The following is an 8,585-nucleotide window of genomic DNA, read 5'->3' on the forward strand; positions in this document are numbered from 1 at the left end:
AAAAAACCCTGTCTCAATAAAGAAAAAGCTAAACTAAAAAAGATGCAGACCTAGCCCCTGAAGAACTGTTGTTTCTAGTCATTGCTGAGCAAAGAGAAACATGGTGTCTTGGAATTATATTATGTCTAATTATGTGACCAAGCCACCTCAGACAGTCAATGGGTTCTCCAGGGAGTGAGTGATGATCAAAAAACAACAAAAGACAATTAGACAACATTATAACATGACTGCAGCCAATTCTGATGCTGAAGTAAATTTATGTTTTCCCAGTCTGCTTTTATAAAATTTGAATGATATGCAAGTAATAAGATAATTTCTAGGTTAAGGAAATAGCAAGATAATAAATAAATAAGTAACAAGAACACTGTTTCTAGGGGTATATCAGGATGAACAACTTATCTGAAACTACTTTTCTGTCTGGGTCCAATGTAAAATTACTGCCAAGTTTCTAGAAGTGGTCCTAAGAGCTCTCCACAAGGATGTCTTCTAGACTTCTTTTCAGATTGCTTTTTTTTTTTATTTTTCAGAGTAACTTTCAAAAATATGAGGGAAAAGCAGTGTTACAAAACAAAACCGAGGTTTTTTCTTAGTTGGTTTTAAGGTAGTCAGTCAGCAAAGATGTTCTCTACTGGACACTAAGAGGATACTGAGTTTGAGTTTCTTACTCATACATTTGGGAAAAATTGAAACCAAACCCAAAACTTGGATGTGGTGCCTTCTTCCCTTGCACCATCTTCTTCTCCCATTTTCCTCTTCAAATTCAAATCCAATGAAACCTAAACCACATCTATGTCTCTTATGCTCAGTTATTGGTTGTTGGCATCTTTATTTACCAATCAGAAATAACTTGGGGGCAGAATCACAGGTCTACTTGCAGACTCCAGTTCTTGGGTGTATGGGGAGTCTACCCTTAGCATTACAACAGACAGCAAGACAAAACCTCAAAAATTCCCTTTTAAGTCCAAAAAATGGCGCCTTTCTAATAGATATACATTGAATAACATTATGACAATTATGAAAATCATAAGGTATTATATACACCTATAATGTCCAGTCTGATATATTTGGCAATTTAGATAAAGTATTTTCTCATCTGTGCTAACTTAATGAGTTTAATATTCTGTACCTTCCCAGCATTCCTTCCCCCTCTTCTATAGGAGTACCCAAGTAGCTTCCACTGTTCTGCTGTGGATGTCTGCATCTGTCTGAGTCAAATGCTATTTGGAACTTCTCAGAGGACAGCTGTACTAGACTCATGTCTGCAAGCAGATTAGAATATCATTAATAGTGTGAGTGACTGATACTTTCCCATGGTATGAATCTCAAATTTGACCTATTATTGTTTGGGAATTCTCTCAGTCTCTGCTCCATCTCCACATCACACCCGTGTCTCTGTTTTAAAAGTGTCTTAGTTAGGGTCTTACAGTTGTGAACAGACACAATGACCAAGGCAACTCTTATAAAGGCAGCACCGAATGGGGCTGACTTACAGGTTCAGAAGTTCAGTCCATTATCATTAAAGTAGGAATATGGCAGCATTCAGGCAGACATGGTACAGGAGTTGCTGAGAGTTCTACATCTTCATCTAAAGTCTGCTAGCACAATACTTGCTTCAAGGCAGCTAGGATGAATTCTTAAAGCCTATACCCACAGTGAAACTCGTATTCCAACAAGACCACACCTATTCCAACAGAGCCATGCCTACTAATAGTGCCACTCCCTGGGCCAAGAATTTACAAACCATCACAAAAGTCATCCTCCTCATATATTAAAGAGCTCACACAGAAGGAAGACCTTGAACTACTGGCTCTCCCTGTTTCGATGGGAGAAGATTTACTTTGGAGTAAGAACTTGAAGTTCACAGAGTGTGGACCTATAGAGACAGCTTAGTGCCTGGCAGCAAAAATGACTGCCAAAGTGGCCTTTGTGATATAGCCATCACCCATATGTTGACATAAGCATGGAGATATAATCTATGGGGTACAGAAATGTGAGAGGATTCATTAGCCATGTTGCTCTTGTAATCTGCATAATTCCCCTTCAAGAGGTCTATCACTATAAGTCCTGTGATTGAAGCTTGCTCGCTCCTGGGAACTGGTATGTATCATGTCAAACAGTATTCAAAGCCTAACACATAGGACTTCATGTATATTCCTTCAAGGATATCAGGTATAGAATAAGCACACTACAGCTTGACAGAAATATATGCATACACGATGTTTAATTAGTATAAATTGAGGGCAGCAACCCCAAAAAGGCTGTTATAGATAGCTCTGGGGCTAATGATATTTGATGTTAATTCTGTTCTCCTGTGAGGGGTTGGGAACAAGGATTGAGTCAGCACTTAGATGATTAGCTGCATACCTACTTCCCACCTTAATTCGTAAAATAAAGGAGAGCTGATTATTGGGAAATAAAGGGAATGTGGAGCCGAAGGTTGGGGGAAGAGAAATAAAGATAAAGAGGAAGAGGAAGAAGGTGCAGGGGAGAAGAAAGAAGAGGGGCACAAGCAAATGTTCTGGAGAAACTGCAATTTATATGGGGTCACTTGATGTGGAAGATGGTATTGTAGCAGTAGATCTGCCCAATCTAGGCACACAATATGTATGTACATTAATTGTGTTGTGTTTTCATTGCCTAGGTATATATTGAAAGGAGAGATACTGCAACAGAAGGCTCTTAGTACTGTAATGTGAGAGATGAGGGCACACAGACAGTCTCCAGCCTTCTCTAATTATTTCTTTGTAGGAAAATACTCAAATGTTTCTGTCTACACAGGCCAGTGGAGATGATAATCCCTTGACTTGGAATTCAAAGTCAGTTATTACTGTTCATGATGCTTTGCTCTGGTCAAAGTAGGAATCTCTTCCAACTAGTAGGAGCAGTGGCTTTGGTCAAACTCTGGACTTATAATAGATAGAAGAAATCAGATTCTTGTGATGGTTTTAAAAATAATTTATTTTGTACTGAACCACTTCTTTTATTAAAGCTTGGTTGAGGCAGAATTTCTGAGCCTTCTACCGTGTATAAATTATAAAATGTGAGAGACTTGTTGATGTTGGTGTTAGTGGTTTTGTATTATGAGTCAGGGTGACTATGTATAGCCCTGGCTGCCATGGAATTCTCTCTGTTGACCAGGCTGTACTCCAGCTCAGAGATTTTTCTGCTTCTGCCCCCCAAGTGCTGCAATTAAAGGCCTGCTCCACCACTGACTGGCATGGTAGGTGTTATTTAATGTATAAAACCAAGAAATCACTGTAGTCCTGATGTTGTTCAATTTCACTGCTCTTAATGTGACCCCTTATAGTTACCCCTTTCCTAACTGCCCATCAGGGTGTTCATTGATTTGTTTTCCCCTTTCAGAAGATCTTGAAAATAAAATAATTATCACTGATTTGTGTACAACCATGAGAATTTTCAATAATGTAAGTGTGGGTTTGTGTTTTGTAAGGCCATTTCACCTCTGTCATTAGTTCAAGGACTTTTTGCTGCCTTCAAGTTGGGACTGTTGTAAATAAAGCTGTTCTGTGCATTCATTCATTTGTTCCTCTCTTCTGTGTGTCAATATTCAGGCATCAAAGGCCTGCATGCCTCATTTGTACATGTGAGAGTTTATCTTCTAGATATGATGGAATAAGAAAGTCAAAAAGGAAGGTACATACTACCTACATGTATCAAGAGAAGGCACATATGTCATGCCACACAATGCTATGTCAGACAGATTATTGTTAAGTGGGAGACAGAAAAACATGAGGAAGAGGCCTCACCCTTTCTTGGGAACTCCTTGGGCACAGGAAACTGTTCTTGGATTTACTGGTTTGAATAAGCTCAACAGTTTTCAGATTTGGGACCAGGCTTGGTCCTGAGGTGGTATTTTGGAAAAATGCTGGATAGGGTGTTAAAAGTGAAGATGTTCTGTTTTCTCAGAATCATTGCTTTGTCTGTGAGAGCTTTGTCCCTGGGAAGGCCATTTGGCCTTCCACAGAACAAGTCAGGCTTCTTTAGGAAGCCCTAGGTGTTGTCATATCACATCAGGAAACAGTTGAACAGAGCAATGGCTCTATGCCTGTCAGTCTTAAACACTGACCAATGTATCTTGTTTGTATAACTTTCAGTCCCTCAGCCTGCTCACTAGCACTTGCTCTCTTTGATGTGTCTTCTCAATTTTTGCCAGTAATATACAGAATAAGAGTTGTGTTACTATGTTGCATGCCAATTTAACAAATGGAGTTCATCATTTTAATTTACACAGCTTTCCAGTCCTCTCTCCCTTTTACTTGTTGGGTTGCTGTTTTGTGTTTGAGTTTATAAGAAAGAGTGGGCATGCATATGGCACAGCATGCATGTAGAGATCAGAGGACAATCCTGAGCCATTGTTTAGTACAGGACTCTGGCTTTCTGATATTGTGGAATGCCATGGTAGCTGGTCTACAAACTTTTGAGAATTTACCTGAGCCCTCCAATCTCTCAACAGGAGCACTAGGACTCTAGACACATGCTATCAAGTCTGGCTTTACATGGGTTCTGGGAGTCAAAATCAGGTTCCCAATAATGCACTGAAACACTCTACCCATTGAACCTTCTTCTAAGTGCTTCACTCTTTCCTCATGTTGGGCATTGATTCCTGCCTCTTTCCTCATTGAATTTTTTTGTATATTATTAAGTTCTGGGTTTCTTTTAAAGATTTATTTATTTAAGTTATGACTATGAGTAAACTGTTGCTGTCTTCAGACACACATGAAGTGGGTCACAGATGGTTTTGATCCTTCATGTGGTTGCTGGGAATTGAACTTGGGACCTCTGGAAGAGCAGCCAGCATTCTAAACTCCTGAGTCATCTCTTCAGCCCCTTGGTTTTGTCTTTGAGGTTGGGTCTCAGAGTGTAACCATCACTGTCTTAGAAACTGCTATGTTGGCCAGGGTGTGACAAATGGTAACTGTCACTATCAGACGAAGATTATCTGAGAAGCACACCCTTATGATCTCTGTGTTACTCTCTTGTTATAACTGGACACAAGGATTTCATATTCTTGTGATACAGCCCAGAGACAACACATGAGGTAAGTGTTTCTCCACTTTTCTATCCTGACAACCTGGTGAATCCTGTAGCTACTTACATGCTATTTTCCCTCAGACAATCCCAGTGTCCAGAGTCTCACAGAGCTCCAGTAAACTGAGCATGGGGGCTCACAACTATAATCCCAGCACTTGGGAGGAAGAGGCTCATGGATCTCTGTAAGTTCCAGGCCCGCCTGGTCTACAGAGTAACAAAAAAAGGAGACCAGAAAGGCTCTCTCATGATCACCTGGCTAATCAGGAGCAGTCATGCTGCTCTCAGTGACAACACAAGTCATTTCTCTCAGTATCTCCTGGATCCTATAAAGACCTTGTTTAGCACATAGACACAGGACACAGAACAGAGCTGCAAGCATTTATTTGAATCAGTCTAAGAATCTTGATGATGAAAGAACAGGATCAGGAATCCAACTTCAGGAGAGAAAGAGGACAGGTCAGCAAGATGGCACTTTGATCAGACATGTTGCAAAGATGGGTTGCCCCAAACACATTAACATCTATTGTCCCAATAGCTTGAAAAAATAGTCTAAAAAGGATTTTACAGTGCCCCTTCTATAGTGTGACTGGCATTCTGGGCTGGCATTCATGGCTTTCTGGAAAACAAAAAGGCAGAAAGGGACAGTGTTGGCTATAGGCAAGGAACAGGACCTCAGCAGGGCTTCCCAACCACCCACAAGGAGACTGATCCTCATGCACAGCAAAGAAAATCCAATACAGTGATTCAGGTCTCCAGTAACAAATTTTGCCTCAAGGGAATTGGAACCCACTCACACCCTTCAGGAGGAAGCCTGAAAACCACCATAGTCAGGCAGGAAAGAAGTGGAGAAGGATCTGGTAAGCACAATGGGGGCTAGGTCTAGAGAGGGACAGTACAGCTGAGTATGAGTTTGGTGATATCTCACATACCTGAGCACCTCTCTACGGACACATTGGCTGTGTAGCCATGTTAAAAATATGTCCCCCAATTGGACTTGCTAGAGGAAAATAATTTTGGATAGCACTGTTGTTTTTCAAGACCTATACTCAAGTAAAATACTTTGGGAAATAGGGTGAGAGCTGCACTTTTCAAAATATGCATCTCTATAATCCAGTTGTGTTTGAAACAAGGGAGGACAGGTGACAACAGTGGTGAGAAACTATAGGCAGTCCCTGGGGTGGGGGTGGCATTTCAGACATGGTGTGATGTTTTGTTTTAGCATAGATGATGTCCGCAGAAATGGCCTTCATCGATGGCTGGGTAAAATAGACCCCAGAGAGGTTCCAAAAAAGACACTGGTGAGAAATTTCAAACATCTTAGAGTAGAGCTGGGAGTACCAAACCAGTGCAGAGGCCATCCCAAGGATTCCCTGTTCCTACTATGGGTGAGAACATGTTTAACCAGCATGTGGGAGTGAGCTGCAGGATCATGCAAGGAACAGGCTGGCTGTGTACATGGCATTCTGCTTTACATGTACTAGTGTGGGGAAGGGTTTCAGTTCTCAGTTGCAGTGCATCTATCACTTGTACACAGCCTTACAGCATCTGTTGCATGGGTGAGTGGAGGTTGGCAGAAAATTACCACAATTTTGGGTTCCAGAAGTTTGTTTTTTAATCTTTCCTCTCTATAGCAGCCCTGGATTATTCCAAGGCCACCTTTTCCTCTGCAGTAGCATTGAATGCCTGGAGTTCTTGATACATCCACACCCTACTTCCAGAGACAACACTTGCATAGCCTTTGAAGTAAGGAACACATTCTTCTGCTGCAAACACAGAGAGAAAAACACCATTAAAAGACAATGTGATGGTCAAAGCAGAGGCTCAGTGTTCCTTGCAGTATCTACAAATGCCTTAACTGACTTTTCTCATAGTCAAACCCTCCCAAAGGCTTCAGCCTCCCAGAAACAACATGGTTTACATGAGATACACAGATCTAGCAGAAAAACATCCATGAGTGGACATACCTTGATATCTGAACTTCACATAAGCCCAACACCTGCCTCAGCTTCAACTGTGCATCTAAGGTCCCTTCATAATGGGTATCATCACCAGCATACCTCTGTCTCCATGTCCCACAAACCTAACAGTTCTAACTAAGTGAAGAAAGCATGAATTGTCTTCTGCAGCTTCTTGCCAGTGGGCTTCCAAGGACACCTAGGTTTGTCTCAGAGCCCCATTTAGATATCTCCATGGGGCTGAGATGGGGTGAACAAGGGTACCACTCTCACTTGTCTGGAAGCTCAGCTATCCAGTCACCAGCAAGCCCAGCAGAAGAAGTGTCCCCTTCATTGTGAAAAGTGCTAAATGCTCCTCACAGTGCAGATCCTTTTCTTTATAAACCATTATAACTCTGAGCCCAGCCACACCCATCTGGAAACATGCCTTCAGGAGTTCCAAACACCATTTGGGAAAGAAACCACCTGGTAGAGGAACAGAATTAACTCCTCCAAATTGTTGTCTGACTTTCACATGCACAAGCATACACGCACACACACACACAGACACACAGACACAGACACACACACACACACACACACACACACACACATCTTAGTACCACTGTCTATACACAGGCACATACACAAGTACACAAACAGATGAACAGACATCTAGAATTATTAGTTGAAACTGGCATGAGGAAACATGAACAGGCTCCTAATTGACAAATATAAAACAATTTGAACAAAAAAACTAAACAACATGATATTGGATTGTACTAGAATTTTGAAATAACCTATAAAACCATGCTGTTGTGAATGGTTTTCTGGCATATAAATGAGCATGGATGAAAGTCAGTGTTCTTACATATCACAGAAGAATTCCAGAGGATCTGTAGATGTTTCTCCAGGGAGTAGACCCTCCTTCAGTTCTTCACTGTGAGCTATATGTTCTCAAGAAAGCAGTAAGGCCAGTAAGTGAAGTAGTTGCTTGGCATACACTCTTAAATCCATGGTTTCCAACCCTTTGAACTTGTGAGGACATCTAGGGACAAAGTGACCCCTGGTATATCCAGCACCAGAGAGCTTACTGGCCAGTCCATCTAGCCATTAGCAAGCTCCAGTAAGAGGCCCTGTCTCAAAAAATATAAGTTGTTCTCAGCTATAAAAAGACACAGAATCACTTCCCAGTACCCACATGGTAGCTAACAACCATCTGTAACTCCAGTACCAGAGGATACAGTGCTTCCCTATGACCTCCACAGGGAAAGCATTCAGTACTGCATAAGACACTCATGCAGGCACAATCCCCATTCACATACATTCAACCTAAATAAAATGTCAAATAAGCACACACTTATGCATATATGTATGAATAAACAGATATAATGTATATACACACATCTACATGGTGGAGAGCAAATGAAGGCCTTCACTGTCTTTCCCTGGCCACTTTGTACATACAGACATAAATGTCACCTGTCTTGGTTAAGATTATTGTTACAGTGATACAATACCATGACCAAATCAGAGTAGCATCGGGTCACTGGGCAGTAGACACTTGCTCAACCACGTGTTGTTCTTGTCCCCATTCGC

At 41.3% G+C, this 8,585-nt stretch overlaps 1 pseudogene; it reads right to left on the reverse strand.

Moving 5' to 3' along the window:
• Positions 1 to 5,572: 5,572 nt before the first annotated feature.
• Positions 5,573 to 7,341, reverse strand: Scgb2b29-ps (annotated as a pseudogene).
• Between the last annotated feature and the right edge of the window lie 1,244 nt (positions 7,342 to 8,585).

Source organism: Mus musculus, chromosome 7, assembly GCF_000001635.26.
Source record: "Mus musculus strain C57BL/6J chromosome 7, GRCm38.p6 C57BL/6J".
Lineage (NCBI taxonomy): Eukaryota > Metazoa > Chordata > Mammalia > Rodentia > Muridae > Mus > Mus musculus.